Source organism: Pezoporus occidentalis, unplaced genomic scaffold (assembly GCF_034315485.1).
Source record: "Pezoporus occidentalis ecotype Australia unplaced genomic scaffold, CSIRO_AGI_Poc_V1 ctg35, whole genome shotgun sequence".
Classification (NCBI taxonomy): Eukaryota; Metazoa; Chordata; class Aves; order Psittaciformes; family Psittacidae; genus Pezoporus; species Pezoporus occidentalis.
Window position 1 is genome coordinate 7,316,763 of NW_026915483.1, and position 17,944 is coordinate 7,334,706.

Consider the following 17,944-nt stretch of genomic DNA (forward strand, 5'->3'; position numbering starts at 1 on the left):
CAGGAGGGGAGGTTATCTCAGCTCCTTAGTGAATTTTGTGACCTGTGGATTTGGGTATGAAAAACTTCTTCTCTTCTGCGTGTGTGAAAAATATGCATAAGATTTTACATTGTCCTTCTGCACTGAGAAATGCATAAGGAGACTGAGAAATGTGTGAAGTTCTTATAGTTTCCTGTGTGTTCCTGTAGTGGTTTAAGTCCAGCCTGTCAATTCAGCCACACAGCCCTAGTTCACTCCCTGCCCCTGCTTCCCCCACTCCTGGAGGGATAGGGGGGAGAATCAACAGAATATAACTCCCACGGGTTGACGTAAGAGCAGTCCAGTAACTAAGGTATAACACAAACCACTGATGCTACCACCAATAATAATAATGATAAGGGAAATAACAAGGGAAGAGAATACAACTGCTCACCACCTGCTGACCGATAGCCAGCCCGACCCCAGCAGTGATCTAGCCCTTCCAGGTAACTGCCCCGCAGTTCTACATCCTGGGCATGACATGCTGTGGTACGGAATATCTCTTCGGTTAGTTTGGGTCAGGTGTCCTGCCTCTGCTTCCTCCCGGCTTCCCCTCCTCCCTGGCAGAGCATGAGACTCAGAAAGTCCTTGGTCAGAGTAAACATTACTGAGCAACAACTAAAACCATCGGTGTTATCAGCGTTGTTCCCAGGCCGAAAGTCAAAACCACAGCACCGCACCAGCTACTGAGAAGGAGAAAAATGACTTCTACTGCTGAACCCAGGACAGTTCCCCACTGCAGTGTGGTACCTATAAACTCCGAAGAGAGATGAAATGGTCTGAGACTTAAGCCTGGTTTTACCCAGAGACTGGGTGCGCCAAATGCAGTTTCTCAACTCTGTTGTACCAGCTCCTGCCTCCCTGTGTTCCTGCTTCAACTCCTGCCTTGGAACCCAACGACTTTTGCTCTCAGCAATTACTTGTTTTCTTTTTCATTAGCAGGATTAATGGGAAGAATATGATGGCAAAAGGTGACTTTTAAGACAATATTAAAAAAAAAAAGCTGAGTTAAGAATAATTGAATTTCTAGAGGTAATGAAAGCAACTTTTCACATGTATTTAAAGGAGAGAAAAATGTTACCTCTTCATCCACTCAAAAATAAATAGCACAAATTGAGACTCATACCACTCATTTGTAGGATCACAGATTCATTAGAAAATAACCAATATCCAAGAGAACCATTTTGTGTGTGTGTGTATGAATTTCAAACAAAACAGGATTGTTAAGATTAACTTATGAGTCAGTACTTAAAATAGCTTGGTCTTGGTCAAAATTTAATAAATGATTTTTTTTTGCAAGATGCCTTTAACACTTAAACACTTTGGCTCCTGTAACCCCAGATGTTGCATGGCTTTCAAGTGTTGAGTGAAGCGATGATCATGTTTTAGCCCTTCTTTAATTGAGTTGCCATCTTTAACATTTAAGGTGCTCTTGTAAATGTAACGTAGAAGTTGCACAAGTCATGCAATTTGTATATGTTTGTATACTGTGATTCATCAGAATTAATATATACTTAGAAAATATGGGCATCTCCTGTGATGAGTGAGAACACCATATTGGTACTGCTGAGGTTGGTTTATGATGGTCCCTTCATGTTCTGCTCAAAACAAAATAGAAATCACTGAGGGCCAGCAAAATACTTTGTGCATCTTGGTTGTTCCATGTGATTACAGTTTACAGTTGAGCATGCAGTAATTATCTAGTTTAATCAGTTTCTGCACAGATATCAAACCCTTAAAATATTTCTGAGTTTAGCAAAAACATTGGATATCCATCTTCAGAGATTTTCAAAGGAGCAAAAAAGAAATACCATAGTTCACAGATAATTGAATATTTTTTATTCCCTTTTTTTTTTTTTTTTTGGCCAGTATTTGTAATATATCAACAAAATGAAGAAATAAAATGAAACCAAGGAAATAGATTTCATTACTTTGAAAAACCAGGACTGAACATAATGCATATGTTTATGGCAAATTTCATCCTTTTCTTCCAAACCAGGTATTTCTCTTGGTGGGAGAGTGCTTGGGTGCCCTGGTGCTGTGGAAGGGCAGGCCGGCATCGCTCTGTCTCACTGCATTTCCAGGGCAGCCGAACCTTGATAAAACACTGAAATCCCCAAGAAATCTGATTTCCCAAGATTCAAACCTGGAGGGGTTTGGCTAGCTTTATATGAGCTGCAACAGAGTCCACAGGCTTTATCTGTCACAAGTAATTACTGTCTTTAGTTGCTGATCAATGTATTGAGGTGGGATGCAAAGGGTCTCCCACTGCCATGGCACATCTTGCAGGGAATGCAAATTCTTATAAAGGCATGCCTTAAAAGAAGCTTTGTAAATAAAATGGACAGATAGACTTCAGAGTGGCTGAAAATGGCAAATCAAACCTTTTATATTTTGCTGCTTTCATTACCGAGAGTAGGAGCGATGTGCTTCATGCTGTTGTTTTCCATAACATACCCAAGGCAAAAGAGGACTGTTGAATTACAGTTGTTTCCCCTCTGCTTAGGGATTTCTTCAGAAATCCCAAACACTGATGGTTTTCTGCATGTTTGTTTTTGGCTTTCTGCAATTAAAAGCTGCAGCCAGATTTCATGGCAGTTTGAGTTGGTTTATCACGTAGGAGTAGTGAGAGGAGATTAGTTGGTACATGTTTTGATTTGCTTTCCTTCATTCTGTTTGCCTAAAATGAAACTTAATGTGATATTTGGAGCTGCTGTAAAAGAAGTTTATTTTAGGTCATCTAATCCATTGTGCAAGCTGCCAGGATTTTCCTACCCGACTCTGCTCATGCTTTTGATATCATAAACGAGAAAAATTACACCTGAGAAAACTTGTCATCCAAAAATCTACCTCAGTGGTAGGTTTAATTTTGTTAGAGGAGTGCCAGGGGTCATTCAGGGAAGGATGGTAATGAATAGTCTGAAATGCTTCTAGGGGAGCCCTCCAGACAGATGTCTCTCCCTGAGGCCAGGACACTCAGTTGGCCGTCAATCCTAATTCTTGCATTGGTCTTTCTATCATGGAGAAGGGCTACCGCATGTGTACGTCTGTAATAATTATGATTAGAAAATCATTCCTAGAAAGTATATCCTGTCCTGAATAGTGTGACTTTCTGATAATTGGTGGGATTTTAGTGGGGGATGAACAGGAATTGGGTTTTATCTTTTGCCCTAAAACTGGTGGGTAGGTGAGACCTTGGACTGGCTGGTATGGCGGTCATGTTGGCTTCCCTTGGCGTGCTCTTCCACAAAAGCAATGCCTGCCTCTTCATATACTTTTGGAAATACATACGTGTGGCTTTATATAGTATTTAAAACCAGATTTGTATGGTAATAAACTCCAGTATATGCATTAACCGATAGTTTTAGCTCACATAAACATTGCCACTTGAAAGAATTTTCTTTCTGGTGTTTCTTTTTAGCTGTGTTTCAAAGCCTTCTTACTGGGAAGGTTTTAGTCTGGTAAATTTTTTTCTGCAAATAAACTAGTTTTGAAAAACAGATCCTTCCTAAGGGCAATCAAGTGTCAAATACAGAGTTATGGATGGTGTCAGCTGTGTGTGGAAGCACACGCTCCATTTATTCATTACAGCTGTGAAAGCTTAGCTGTGCAAACGCCAAGTGCCGGTTGTGTACCTGTCACTTCAGAGCTTTTAATGAACATTGATCATGTTCACCCAGACGTTTATTTGAATAAAGTGAATGTGAAGTAATTTTTAAAAACACAGTGTGAACTTTACTTTTTTTCATAGCATTTTATAGTCTTTAAGGTGAACCTGAAAAGACCATTATCCAATAATTTCCATCTCTGAAAATGTACTACAGAATGAGAAAAGGATCTGCACAATCACTTTGGTCATCTTGGAAGGTTCATATAAACTTTAGTACAATTTTTCAGTGTACTATATATTTATATGTTTTTCTTATTAAATTTGTTCCAAAGCCCCTATTTTCTGCAGTTTAAAGTTGTCATTAGTCCCTTGTATTACCTTTGGGAAAACAAACAATTCTCTGGCTCATTATGTAGAACTTAGTTATGTCCTTTGGGGAAACAACCTTTATCTCATTGCTTGCTTGAGTGAACGGTCTGGCCTGCCAGATTTCCTCTGCTGTTCTACAAGATATAAAATGTGAAATGCAGAAGTGTTCTATTGCCAAATTCGTGCTAAGACTCGTGAATCTGTAGTTTGTGCCCTGAAACACTGAGTGCTGGGAGCAGACAGATGGGGACCCAGTTAATGAACTACACAATTGCATCCTTCTTTAAGAGCTGTTCCCCCTAAGTAGGGCACAGTTTGCTGCATATATCCTTTAAGACATACAAAGTGAAACCATGGTGTGATGATGAAGATAAGATCTTTTGGGAAACCCATAATTAACAAATGATTTTTAGGAGCCCCATGGAGAAGAAATCTGTTACGTTGTCTAAAACTGCCACACTCCTTTTACATCCCATTTCATTATCTATTTCTGCGTGGGCTGTTCTAGGGAAAGTACCTAAAATAGATGGTGGTACTGTGGAACATATAGTGATAGCTTACATTCCGTATTGTTTTGTAGCTGTAGGTAAGAAAAACCTGTGAATAATAGTTCTAAATAAATTTAGTGTGAGTTTCTTAATTGAAAGAAACTACATGTCTACAGGAGGAAAAATAATTTAATTTGTTGATTTTAATATAAACTTCCCAATGTTTGGTTTAAACCAAGGACTCAAGTGAAGTCTGCAACTAAATAAATTGATCTGCAGGCTCTGCATTTGTGGTGGCCGTAGTAAAAAGAAACAAATCCATAGTTATTACTGCAAGAATAAGCTAATATTATTAGCGTAGGATTCACTTTTAAATGTTATTTACATAATGATCTTGTGAGGTGCTGAGCTTTCACAATTTAATTGTGTATTTGAACTTAGAAGCCTTATAGGAATTTGAGTGTAATGCAATAGACCTGAAGCTCATTTCCCTTTTCAGTGTATTTTATCAATAACCTTTTTCATTTCAGTTGGCTTGGAATTAGTAGAAGACAGGGAATACCAAAGTAGAGCAGTCAGGTGATAATCCTAAATACCTAACATTGTACTGGCAGCACCTATTGTATTTATAGTCCAATAGGACCAGAGTTATCTTTACCTCTAATTCAATAAATTTTGTCATTTTCCTTTGAAAAATTATTTTAGGCTTTTTTTTGTGAGTTAACCCACTCTCTTGAGCAAATAATTTATTCAGTGAAAATTCCTGACGATTTTTAAGTAGGTGAGAATAAATATTTCTAAGGTCCTTGTGGTTATAAAACTTGACATTTTGCCCACAGATATTCTCTTCTTTTGCGTGTTGCATAGTGGTGTCAGCTTGAGTTCTGATAGCCAGCTCATTGGGTTTTTTCCAAGAAGCTCCTCAAAAATGTTCTTCAGATTTAAGTTCAGTTCTTCCTTAGTTTTGATATATTTTGCAGCATATTGGGTCATGGGCTTCCATTGCTAATGGAAAAAGCAGAAGAAAGCAGAAGAAAGCTGCCCAGGGGCTAGTGATGCCAGAAGTCACGGGAATGTGGACCTTCCCAGTGGGGCTGGAGCCACCTTCTCATGTAGCGTAGTGGAAGTCCAGTTCCTACTGCAGAAATGGGTAAAAATCATGTAGTGCTTCAAAGCACTTGTGTTTGATTTCCACCTGGAGACTCCATAAAACAGTTTCCTTACCAAGTACGACTTTGGTCCATGGTAAGACGTAATTATTGAAATACCTTCAGCATTGACCCAAGCAAGCCTATAAAGTCTCTTCAATAGCCTACAGGTTATTAAACTTTTTTTTTTGCTTATTGTGGCATTTTCCAAGGCTGTAATTGGGCTTGTCAGGGAAGGCAGTGGACCTGCCTGTCTAGGAGGAGTACATGGTTCAGGGTTGTACCAGGCAGAGCTACCCTCTGTCACAACCTCCCCAGCAAGCTCCCAGCTCTCATGGACTGTGCTCCTCTCTCTGCTTGCCTTTGGAGCAGCTCTGCTTTGCTGGTTATTCACCAGAGGGGATGACTGATGCTGCACAGCAAAGGTGTGAGCTCCCATCAGGGATGTGTGGGAGCAGGGAGACGGGGAGGAGTCGCTGTGCTGTCTGAGTGAGCACTCTCACAGCAGATGGATCTGCTGGCATGAGAGTGAGCTGCTCTTCAACTTGGGCAGGAAGGGTTGGTGGGGTTTTTTTGGTTATTTTTGGTTTGGTTTGGTTGTGGTTTTGGTTGGTTGTTTTTTAAGTTTCCACATAGAATTAATTTTGTAAAGCACAATTTTATCCCTGGGATATTCAGGATCAAGAAATCTACTTTTAACTGTTTATGTTCAACATAATACAGTGCTGGGTCCACCACAGGTCCTGGCTTTAAGCAGCACCTTTTATTTCAGTCTTTTTAATTCAAACTGAATTAAGTCAGCAAGGAGGGACAGGGTCTTAAATTACCTTTGAGAAGGGAATCGATAATCAGGGCAGCACAGAACTATAGTCAGGTTAGCAGTCCATGAGTTGGTCTAGTGGTGGGAGCTGCTTCATAGTTAGTTGTTGCCCAGAAGGTAAGGACTAGTATCGGTGCTGCACTCTGCAGCTGTGCCATGTATGGAGCTAAACCCATGCCTGGTGTAGCCAGCAAGATGTTCAAAGCAGGGTCCCACTCTGCACCGCAGAAAAGAGGATTTGAGATTTCGTACTGTTGCTTTCCTTATTTTCTGTATTCTTTATTCTCTTTATTCCTTTCCCACTACTCAGTGTGAAGTTCTGTTTTAACGTCTTGATGTATTTGTGTCTTTTGCAGTAAATGCAGCATGTCCCCCCAGCTGAAGCCATGCCCACAGCTTCCTTATGCTCCGTTGCTGTATTTCTTCACAAATGATAGCTGTTCCTTCAGCGGTCACTATAGTGTCTCCCCTTGTGGTATTTGCAAATGAAAATGATCTTTTAGAACTGTTATTGAACAGGGGATTTCCAAGGTGCTGGTTAAAATAGAATCTCACCAATCGGACAGCCAGGGGAAGATGGATGGGTTTTTGTCTTCTGCATTGGTAGAGCTGATTAGCATTTTTGTCATCCCTGCAAACCCCCAGGGCTCAGATTGACAGTGGCTCAGTTGTTTTGTATTCTGCTCCTCTGCGCTTCCACGTTCCTCCAATGGTTATAGTGAGCAAGAGAGGAGAATATTAAACATCAATAAATGAGTCGGGTCACATCTGGAGTGTTCAACACATGGCAGTCTCTTTTACAGTAAACCTTGTTATTATATAAAATAAAAGTGTATATTCTGTCCAGCTTTCAACCGTATGGGGAAATCTGGGAAGGGAGACAAAGATCAATCGTTGATAGCCTATGGCAGTGGGTAGATGAGGCTGTCAAGTGAGAAGGCAATAAAGTACAAAAAAATAAAATTAAAATATTTTGATTCTTGGAGGCTTCTACTTATAATCTTTTATTTCTGCAGCCTGAGGCTCCCAGTTCATCTGCTGCCTGAAGAGGTCTCAGACCTTGAGTACACTTTTTAATGCCAAGTATTTGTTTCCAGAGAACAGGTTGGATGGAAATGAGCCTGGGGGTAGGAAGAACCTTTCCTTTCTGCACCCGGTGCCAGAGGGGAAAGGGCTTATAGGAACAGCCTCTAGCAGCAAGCAAATGAAATTATTGATGAAGTATGCAGCAAAGCTAACTCAGATATTTAATGACGTTTGATTCGTGAGGATTCTATTCACATTGTGTTTCTAAAATTTTAGTCAGGTGCTGTGATCCGGGGTTTGCAGAATGCAGCTCTGCTCACCTGGATCTGAGCAGCACGTGCAGCAAGTGCTTTAAAAAAGAGAAGCTCCTGTCTTTGTCTTTGTGTGAATTTCAGGAGTCTCAGGGAGACCTAGGGAGCAAATTGACAAAATGATGAGTGTGTGTGTAATATTTTACATGTTTCATTTCTCATCTGACTAATAGAGGGCTGAGAAAGAGTCCTGACGTGCAAGTAACGCCGACGGTATGGCAGATGAAGCATACATAGCATGTCTTCCCAGAAACATGGATTTTACAGAGTGAGTTAGAATGAGCATTTTTCTGGCGAACTGTAGCGCCTGTCTCTGAATTTCCAGCCCCTGGTGACAGCAAGTCAGTGTGGCTTGTGGTGGAAGAGTTGGAATGAAAAAGGAACAGTGATGCACTGGTCAGAAGTTACCAGGTGGGACTTAGCTCCTGGGTCTTGGCTGCTTCATGCGAGAGCCCATGGTTTGACCCTAAGCCACTCAGTCCCTGTCCTCTGGGGAGCAAATCTCGTATAGCTTTGGGTACTGCAAAATGCCATCTTTTCCAAGCATGATTTTGAAACCCAGTGTTGAGCTCAACTCGTTTAAGAGAGTCAGTGAAGAAAAGAAAGATGATTGCTTGGAAATAGATCTCTTTTTGGTTTTATACTGTCTAGGGAATAATGTAACTGTTCACTAATTTAGAGCTCAGGTAGAGAAGCACAGATCCTGAAACAGCTGAAGGTCTTTCCTACTTTTTTTTTTTCTTTTGTTTTAAAAAGAGCTTTACGTTTTTTGAAGGGAAAATAACCCATATCTGGAGCACTCAAATTACCATTTGTACATTACTTTGTGATACGTTCTACCTGAAAAAGACATTCCACCAGATATAAAGTTGAAATTTATTTAATAAGAGTAAATAAAATCACCAGGTCATAGTTATGAACACAGAGCATTAGCTTTAGTGACCACACAGGAACCATGGTAGGTTCCAAGATGTGGTTCATTTAGAAGTTACACAGCTTGGTCTTTCAATCAGTTTGTCTTTAACAGCTCATCTAGAGACAATTTACAATTTGCTTTTTAGGTTAGATCACTGTAATTTTATTTTATGAAGAGTATTAGAAAGACAAGTTTGGGGTAGTACAGCAATCTTTCATGTTCCGGTTTTATCTCTGCTATAAAAACATAGGAAACATTATAACTCTCATGTCTGACTTGAGGTATGACGTTTTGAGTGGCCAGAGAGAGGAGGAGAAGATGTCATGAATATGCTGCCCATTCCCTCCCAGCCTTGATGAAGTGTGGGGGACTCTGTGCCATGGGATGTCCCACGATCCCACCTGACCCTCCCACAAGGTTACTCCTGTCCCATGGGAATGACCAGGGAGAGGTGTTGTGGCCTCCAGCAAGATCAATCTATGGATTTATTTGTGCATTTTTGCTTCCTTCCAAGGTCTTCACCAGCCAAGGTTCAATGCTGGTCATGGTAATACAGTTTCACATTGTAACAGCCAGTAAGTAGGTTTGAGCATGAAACGATGCATCAGTTTGAAATAGCTGCAAAGCAGTTTGAGGTTATTCCAGGTCAAAGGCATTGCCTGTTGTGATTTTAAAGCATCCTTCCATCATTACCTTGAAATCTGGCAGTTTGCTGAAAGCTGGTAATAATGTGTTTGTCTGAAGATGCCTGCTGTTCCCAGCCAGGCTGTTCATGAAGTTTAGAGAGTCACAGAAACCTGTGGCAGTGCAGTTTAACACATGCAGAAAGATTTTAGGTGCCCTTTTGCTCCCACGGATATTTGGGGCTGCATATCTGAAGTTCACAACATACAAGGTTTATTTTCTGTTTGGGTTTTTTGTTTTTATTTTCTTGGGGTTTTTTGTTTCTGGTTTTGTGTGGGTTGGTTTCGGTTTTTTTAATCCCAAAGGAATTAAATCTAAACCTCAGCTAAATTGAAAGCAGAGTCACAAGTGCAGGCACCGTGTGAAATACAAGTTTTACACATTTTCTTCCAATGAGTTACTGAAGCAATATATTTGCCTAAGCTATAAAATGGTTTGTAGTGGGAACGTAAATAACAAATGGCCCATCCCTGCTGGTACAGTACAAATAATATACTCTTTTGGGGACCTCTCTACGCGCTATAGTTGATTTGCAGTCTCCTTTCCGGCTACCAGTGGACCATCCCAAAGACGTGGAGGAAATGGTGCACATAATGGTGTAATTTGTAACAGGAGCCTGTGGTTTGTCAGCCTTGTCATTCCCTCACTCCTCCCAACCACCCGTCCTCCTTTCTCTCTGCTGAGGTTTGTGAAGCAGCGAGGACAGACAGCTGGGAATTTGGGGAGACAAAATTTAAAGCTGTATTATTATTTCACAAGTTCCTTGTGCAATGCAGAGTGCTTAAGTAGTGCTTCTTGTACTTAAAAATGAAATAGTGCATCAAGGATTTTGCTTCAAGTGAAGTAATAAATCAAAATAAATAACAAATTAAAATTTCTCATGCCCAGTGATGAAAAACTTTTAAAGAAGCTAACCAACCTTTTCAAAATTAAATTAATAACTTTTTTCTAAGAATTGGTGTTTAAAAAACAAATAGATTTTCACTGATGGAAAAAAAAAACTTGCTTCCATAACATGCACAGTGGTGAAACGTGACTTCTGTGAAGGAGGTAACACTGAGAGAATTTTTCTTTTTAAGTGGAGACGGTCTTTGGGCTGTAAAAGTTGTTGTGTGGTTAACTAATTTTCTTTAAACTGAAGGGAAAAGCAGAGCAGAGTATGTGTTTTCCCTGGTGGGCTGATATTTCTGGTTGTTTATGAGCTCCTGCGTATTGTCATTTCTGAAAAGCAAAACAGGAAGAATATATGCAGGAGAGCATAGATCATCTGGATGTGTAAACTGAATTTTATACCTAACCTAAAAATAGTTATAAAGTAGCATGTTTGCCAGAGCTAAATGAACTATTCCAGAAAAAAAAAAAACAAGCCATCTTTTAGCTCTTTCTCTTCCTTGCTGTCCACTCCATCCCTGGAGTATTTACCCTCAGTACTGTGGCTGCACGAGGAGAGGTTCTTATGGCAAATAAATGAGGGAGGTTTTTTTCATTTCCTCAGGTGCCAGCCAGGATTAGAATTGGAAATAAGAGAACAATGTGAGAACAGCTCTCACAGTGTTTATCCCAGGTAAAGCCATTCTTCTCCCACCAGAACCCAGTAAATAGGTACCCCCATTATCCCCAGAGCTGCCCTCTTTACCCCTACTTTCTTCAAACAGTTAGTGTCTGACGCTGTTTGTTAGTGTCTGAACTTGTTTCCAGGAATGTGAACCTACTTAAAAAATGAATGGGAATTAGTTATTTCTGGATGCAGCATCTGAACAGATAACATCATTGCAGGTTGTGCTCCCTGACCTGGATTTGGTGATGAAAAGCAGAGCACCCCCATCCCTCTGATTTCTTAGCATGTATTTGAACTCTTTTCTCACTTTAGGCATAAGATCTGAGCATTTTGAGGTTAGTGAGAGAGGTGACGTGGCCACAGCAACTGCCTTGATCTTTTTCTTGAGATGCTGGTGAATGGCTTTGGACAGTGGAAAAAAGAAATTGAGAGTCTGCGCTGGCCTTGCTAGGGACAGGTTGGACAACTAACACACACAGTACAGAATTTGTGAGATTTGTTTGCTGTGACCGGCCATCAGTATATTATATTGCTACATCTGAGAGATGCTCTGAGTTCTGCTCGAGAGGTAGCAAGAAGTTCACTCTGAGAAGATTTAATTCCAGTAATGACCACTGAATAATTTATTCATCTAATTTACAAATATTTTTATGGAAAATACTTGAGGTTTTAATTGCACACTTAGTAAATGATTTGTGTGTATCAGTGATCAGAAGTTTAATGAAAATCCATGTATTTCTGACTGTTTTGTTCACATCTGGGAGCTGTTTCCACTCATGAGCCACCCACATTGCTGACTGCGTTACAAAGAGAGCAAAGAGGGAAGGCCCTGGTCTGGTCCCCTGCCTTGCTCTGCACTAGGGGCTGGGAGCTGTATACTTCATCTCTTGCAAATGTTTCCTTTCACCTCTCCTTTTCAGATAGGACATTTTATTTAAAACACTGTTGACATGCTGTAGATTTGTGTGTGGCAGAATCTCAGGAGTGGTGTTTTGATGGTACTTTGATTCTTAAAATACCCTTCCATGTGATAGAGAGGTCATTAAATGCAGCCTAACTATAGATTGCTGTACAATCTCACCCCAGTCATAAGGGGGGGGAGGTTTGCAGAAGGGCATAGACACAGTGCTTGAGATTGTGCTTGAGATTGTCTGCTCTCTGCTTTTCCAGCAGTTTTTAGGCTTTCCAAATAAATCAAAGCAAAGTTTCAGTGAAGTAGATCCCCTGTCTTCATGATACTACTCCAAAATTATCTTTACAATTTGTTCTGTCATTTACAACATGCTTTGGTAGTAGAGGCGTTATTTAAATGCACAGTAATCTCTGCCATTCAAAGCAGGGAAATAAAAATCATTTGTTTGAATCTGCAGAGAGCACCTATTAGATAGAAATATAAATCCAAACATAATGTCACAGGTGTTGCATCCCAGGTGAAATCCAAGTCATTAGCACGCTATAGAAAGAATTTTTTCACCCATCTAGTAGAAAACTCAACTGCCTGACAGAATTTCCCTGCTTTCCCAGCCACTTCATTAGGTGGACTTCGTTGTCCAGCCAAGGGGTCAGTGCTGTAGGGTGGGACAGGTCGGCAGCCTCTCTGGCCCCAGTCTATTTTGCATCAGGAATTGCTGCAGACCAGTCTTTCTTTTTGTCCCTTAGATAGAAGACACAGTTCATGGCCAAGCCAAAGTAGATGATATTCTCAGCCCACAGTCGGCAGTGATAATGTCCCCCCAACCCAGATTATCCTCAGAACTCCAAAGCATTGTAAATATGTGTTTCCTCAGCCAGATAAACCATCCAAGACTGGCACAAATGTTTCGTCAGTGCTGATTTTCAAGCAGTGGCTACTGTTTTAGGGTGATGCACTTGCCCCAGGAGCAGAGTCAGGGGCAGTTTGTGCCTCTGCCCAGGGAGGGGCAGCTCTCCTGTTAGCTTTTTAAATCTTTCTGCTTTTATTCCTTGTTCCCTTTCCATAGCACCCACTTTCTTCTTTTTGTTTGTCTACCATGCAAGAGAAGAGTTGTACTCAAGATGTGTTGTGCTGTTGACTCTGATTCTAGAGTTGCATTGATTGTAGATCTTCGTTTAGGTGTCTAAAAAATACCTGTTATGTTATCCCAGTTTCTTGCCTCTTTATATGCTAGGAGGGGTTATATTAAATATAAGGGGAGAAAATAAACAATTAAGAAAAACAAATTAATTCCTATCTCAGTACTCTGTATTAAGATAACAGTTCAAGGTAAACAAATGTACATAAATTTGATAATTTTATTAAATACTACTATTTATAGCAACAATAAGGAAAAACGTGGGAGTAAGGGAATTAGTGACCTTGAATCCAGGTACATTATTACTGTATAGATATTGTTTGACTTTAATTTTTATTAATGTAGATAATGGCTTACATGGGCCTTATGGCTACATTACTAGTGCTGTGAAATTTAATTAGATTTTAGAGCAGCCGTTAATGTCTTCTCTAGGATTATATAATTCACTGGCAGTGCCAGAAAACTTCATCCATTTCATGAGACTCTGAAAGGAAATTGAAATGAGGTATTCCGTCTACAATACTACCTTGAATTCCTGAGCCTTTTGCATAAAATAAATACGTGCAATCACATCAGCTTGTTTACTTGCAATGCAGGTTATAGGTAACATACTAAACCATAGAAAGAAAAATACTGTTGAAAATATTTAACAGAGCTTTTTAGGATTAGGATTTTTGTTTCTTCTGTTAGGCCAAAGACTCGGAGTCAGTTTTAACCACTTGAAAGAAACCCATTTCTAAGGTGTATACAAGGCAGGAATAAGTATGTCCCCACCTCTTACCAGCTTAATGGTCATGATGGTCAGATGTATGCGTCATGTATGTGTGTGTCACTGAAGGAATGTAGATGATAGCAGTTTATTTTCATTACAAAAGAAAGAAGTAGTGATGTTCTTAATTGTCCTGTCTGTCAAAAATAGAAATAAATAGAAATGCATCAGGATCTGTAGCATTTAAATAATTCAGGAGAACTTTCTGAAGGTGCAGCTGTGCTGGTTATGGGAAAAAAAAGGTATTAGAGTTCATCCAAAGCCAGTCACTGAAACAAATCTCAGGGAGTTTATAGATAAGCTCAGGTTTATTTAGTTCAGACTAAGCAGGGTTAAACAATAGAGAAGTAAAGCTAGTGCCAGGTATGTACCTGGTGTGTACAAGAAGGTGACAAGAATAAGCTGCTGAAATCTGGCATGCCGGTGGTATTTTTCTGGTATCTGTGTAAAATATTCCAGTTGTGGACTGATATGTGGAGTTTGCGTTGTGCAAAGGGCCAGTGAGGAAATGCCACTTTGGCATCGTTCAAACTGAATTTGGTTTGTGTCCTTGACTATGCTCACTGGCATTGAGAGTGGCTCTTCCTTCACCTGATCGAGATAATAGTATGATAATTTTATGCATGGAAAAGCTGCAGGAAATAATTTTACATCTATGAGGTATTTTGTTGTATGTTTGGCCCACATCTCTGTCTGTGCCATTCCCCTATTTTCAGTAATTTGACTGAAATTTGTGTGTCATTTGCTGACTTGCCAATTCAATTAGTTTTTGAATTATCAGTAAATCAACTTCTGAAGTCTTCCCTAAGTTAATACAGAATAGCTTTTGGCCTGTAAATTATCCTTGGTTATGTTAGAACCTTAAGAGAGAGATAGTTAGTTTTCACTGGATTTATTTCTCAATCCAGGATTATTTTATTTTAAATCTCCCTTGGTTAGATGAGCACAGCTTTCAGTACAAAGTTTCTTGATAGAATTGTTTGAAGGATATGAGACAAGGAGAGATGTAGAATAATTTGAAAGTATGTTTTAGGGGAAGAGTGGGGATGATTTAAAAGGTGATTAGCTGATGAGTAGGAAAGAGGTATTATCCAGGGCGAGTTTCAGTTGCAAGATAAATCCCATGGTTATTCAGTGCATGCTTGGTATTAGGAGAAGATTTGGAACGGTTTCCTGCTGTAACCTGCTTATGTGTGCCTGCTAATGAGGAAAATGAAAAAAAAAAGTGCCTTTTTTTTGCTTTGTAAACTTTGAGCTATGTTATTCATCGTGTCATGGTGATGACTGAGAAGTATGTATTAATGTCACAGTTTATATGATAATGGATCAAAGGATAAGATGTGCTGGTTAAAGAAATGATAATGATAAATGATAGCGACCAAATTTATGAAACAACTCTAGTATAAAATAATTCACTAATTTGTAATTATATGATTAATCCAAGAAGAACAAAATCAATCATGTCAGTATCATCAAACAACATAACAAATTGCTGCAAGTTTTGCAGTAGTTTCTTGAGTGTAACCGCTCTTGTCCATCCACTGAACCCTACACAGGGATCGAGTGTTGAAACCTAAGATGCAAATTCAAAGGGCAACAGTTCAGTGATTCAATACCAGTGTTACATAGGAAAGAGGTGAGGAAGTGTCTGACATGTAAGATATTATCTCTAAGCTTTGAAGGAGAAAGATTACAAGCGTGTTGGCTGAAGTGTTTGCGTATGGCAAGGTGCCTGAGACCTGAGAATAAACACCTGAGGCACCGGTGTGCTGCTGCTTACTCTGCCTTTCTATCTCACAGACTGAGAAATTAAAATACATAAGAAAAGTAAGGCATTTAACCATTAGAAACTTTCTTCTTAAAGAAATACCACTTTTAAAGAACTAACAAAACCTGTGGTGCTTTGTTCAAATCTGTTCCTGCTGTAAACCATTTAGAAATAGGCAGATAGTTTCAAGTGTGCTTTATAGATACTGAAGAACAGTGGGTGCTAAATATGAGCTGCATTACAGCTGTTGGCAGTTGCAGACAGAAGCAAAACTCGGTGATACATGGCATGGAAATGAGAGACTGTGATACGATTAAGGATCCACAGCAGACCACTCAGCAGGTGGGATTCACATCCTCTGCTGAAGGAAACACGTCTTGCATTTCATTGTGCTGAGTGGCTGGAGCTGGACTGGTGGCTCAGGAAATGACATGAGAACTACTTATTAGCCAGGAAAAATCAGCATCCAGAGACCAGCATTATTCATTCGGCATTATTGATTTAACTTAAAGCCTCGGCAACTTGTTTCATGAGTAGTTCTGGCATTGTTCCACAGGAAGGCTGACTTTGCCAATGAATTCATTATTAAAAAGAGTTGAATCAAGAAGCTGAAATATCCAAAGCATTGTGGGAGATATGAGACAGAAGTCCTGTGTTTGTTTTGAGATGAATGCACCAGTACAGGAGCTGCCATTACTTACTTAGGGATTGTAACATTGCAAGCCTGTCTGATACCTCTGTCTTTAAGTGCTTATAAACTTTGGTGTGCTATCTCCATTTCAGTCTGAGAAGATTCAGAGTAAATGGATTAAGTTCTTACATTGCTTCAGCATAAGCCCCTTCTATAGAAGTGATCTGCCACTTCTGGAAAGTTTCACTTACCCCAGAGGGACTGTCCTGCATTTCAAATGTAAATAAAAATGATTTTTAAATCAAAGAAATCTACTCTGTAGTTAGTAGAATTTCTAAAACCATAGTTAATCCTAAAAAGCTTTTCTATGTGATATTTAATAGAGCAGAGTTAATAATTCATAATTTAATGTATCTGATTAATTTTGCCTCTTTTTCTCAGAATGTCCTCAAAGCGAATAACAATTATCTCAAATGTACTTATTCAAAATGACTCGGTGACCTCTCTTTCTAGATCACTTATTCTTGACTCAATTTTTCATAGCAGTGCAGTTTCTATTGGTTATCGTTCATTATTTCTCTACTAATTGATTAATCACAAATCCAGTTAAGAGAGAAAAAAAAAAAAAAGAAAAACAATCAACCCTATGACAGGAATGCATGCTGAAAATACATTTAAAATTACTTTCTGCAAAGTGTAGTTTTAAAATGCATTTTCAGTGACCTGAAAATGCACAGACATAGATTTCACATGATGCATAGAAAATAAACTCACAAGGGAAGCTACTAGAGATGAATCAATTTTAATACTTGGCAAGATATTTTTAACAAATATTAAATATAGTTTCCATTGAGATGTATACAACTGAATCAATGACAAAGGTGTTTATAGCTGTCCCAGAAATCTCTGTGTATGGAAGAACATGAAGAATGCCAGTTTTCTTCTGACCAAGCCCTGGAAATAGTGACACTCTGGCTGACACTGTCTGTCCTGAGCATGCAACACTGGGCTGGACAGGGAGGGAGCTGGGGCTGGGTACCCGTCACCCAAAAGCCTTTTACTGAGTGTGAGCATGTTCTGGCATCAGCACTGAGGTGGTGATGGAGGCAGCCTCAGCTCTTGTGGAGTTTCAAAGTCCCTTGCCTGCTTTTAAGTCCAGAAACACGAGTGCTGACCTCTGCTCAAGCTTGACACAAAATCTGCCTTCAGCAGATGCAAAAGTGACAGCCTGGTTCAAGAAGGACGCCCTTTTATTTCACTCCCCCAAATGGTTTTGTTTTTCCACTGTTAGCGTCCACAGATGTTCAGATTTGCAGGAGATGGTGCACTAGGAATCTTTAAATCCTAACTCTTCCAGAACTAAATGATGTGGCTTATAGTATGCTGTGATTAATTGCATTGTTGTTCAATTTCTATTTCTTGGGATAATTCAATTTCTTCCTTAAACTGACTTTCCCATTTGTTTACTTTTCTCCAGTATTTTCATTCTATAGCTACATCTATTCCCAAACCCTTCCTCATTCTCTGTCATTTATTCTTTCTCCCTGACCTGCTGCCTGGTGTAGAGACAGTACTCTCCCACCATTCAAGCCCTGAACATGCTTTCAGACATGATGACCCTGTAAAACTCATTATGTGCTTCTGTGACCCGCAAGTCCTCTATGTTTTTACTGGGAAAATTTATAGTGTTAAACTGCACTTATTCTGGAACCTGAGCCAAATTCAGGGGCCATTCAAATATGTAAATGTCTTGTTCCATTTCCTGTCATCTCTTTAC

General features: G+C 39.6%; 1 protein-coding gene across 3 annotated transcripts in view; it reads left to right on the plus strand.

The window, feature by feature from the left end:
• Positions 1–17,944, plus strand: part of LOC134169626 (contactin-4) — a 341,881-nt gene that overhangs the window by 111,011 nt on the left and 212,926 nt on the right. Inside the window, exon 1 of one of the 3 annotated variants that reach the window (XM_062630365.1) lies at positions 7,156–7,255. The exons of the other annotated variants lie outside the window; for them this stretch is intronic. The gene's annotated coding sequence lies outside the window, so the exon portion shown is untranslated. Of the gene's footprint in view, positions 1–7,155; positions 7,256–17,944 lie in introns of those variants that run through there. 3 annotated transcript variants of the gene reach the window in all.